This window comes from Centruroides sculpturatus, unplaced genomic scaffold, assembly GCF_000671375.1.
Source record: "Centruroides sculpturatus isolate CEXI.00-Female unplaced genomic scaffold, Cexi_2.0 scaffold96, whole genome shotgun sequence".
Lineage (NCBI taxonomy): Eukaryota > Metazoa > Arthropoda > Arachnida > Scorpiones > Buthidae > Centruroides > Centruroides sculpturatus.
Window position 1 is genome coordinate 16,815 of NW_019384376.1, and position 1,245 is coordinate 18,059.

Here is a 1,245-nt window from a genome sequence, read left to right on the forward strand (position 1 = left end):
AATTTATGGTAAAATGGATGATTTAAATTATGCTTTCATTACTTTATTTGATACAGAGGGATTCAGAAGTCTCTACATACAGGTAAAGAGTTCATCTTATTGTGTATTTAAAGAGTATGATATATATGAATGGAATTTAACTGAATGCATATATGAATTCACTCCTGACTAAAGCATATTAATATATCTGATGTTATTATAAGTTATGCAAATACATACATGTCACAAGCATAATCCATTAAGTAGTCTGTTTCATATGAAGACTTGAATCATCCTGATGAATTAATGTGGAAATAATATATTAGAATGTTTATTTAATATTGCTTTTTTATATATATGTTTGTAACATAATTTCAATTTTTTGATAATTGAATTATACTATTATAAATTTCACATATTCTTTAGATAAGTTTATTTGGTCATTCTGATATTCTTTAAATTCTGAGTAAAAATGAAATACTTAAAAATATTACCTTAATATTTTTATTTAAAAATTTAATAGTATAAAATATGATTTATTTATTCTTATCTGAATTTTAAATCAAATAGCAACAATACCTTACTAATAAATCTTAAAACTCATTGATAAATATTTTTTCCAAATATTTTTTCTTCTACAAAAATTTTATATTTTATTTTAATTTAAATTAACCTTTATAATTTTAAAATGATTTGAATTCATTTTAAAATTATAAGTTTGTTTGTTAAATAATTATTTATAATCTAATTTTACATAAATGATTAAGTATGCAATTAATAACGATGATAGCCAGTGTGTCACATACACTATTCTACTTCAATTTCTAAATATATATAATCAAAAACAGATTGATAAATCTAAAATCAATATACAATAATGCAGCATTAATGATCTTTGCAGCAAAATAAAAACCTTTATTACTTTTTATTTTTTTTCAGTAATGTAAACCAGATTTTTTCTTAAATCTTTCAGTACAATTATAATTTTTGTTTTTAGAATCTGTGGAATTAAAAACTAGCACACTATTATCATTTGTAAACTTTTCTGTAAATTAAATTAGAAATTAGATTAATAATTAATTTATGACAGTGTAGAAAAATATTTTCAATTTACAGACATTGAAAAATAAATGATAACAGTGTGCTAGTTTTTAATTCCACAATTTCTATGTATGATATATTTCTATATTTCCACAATTTCTAATTTGGTGTGTGTGTGTGTGTGTGTATGTATATATATATATATATATATATATATATATCCCA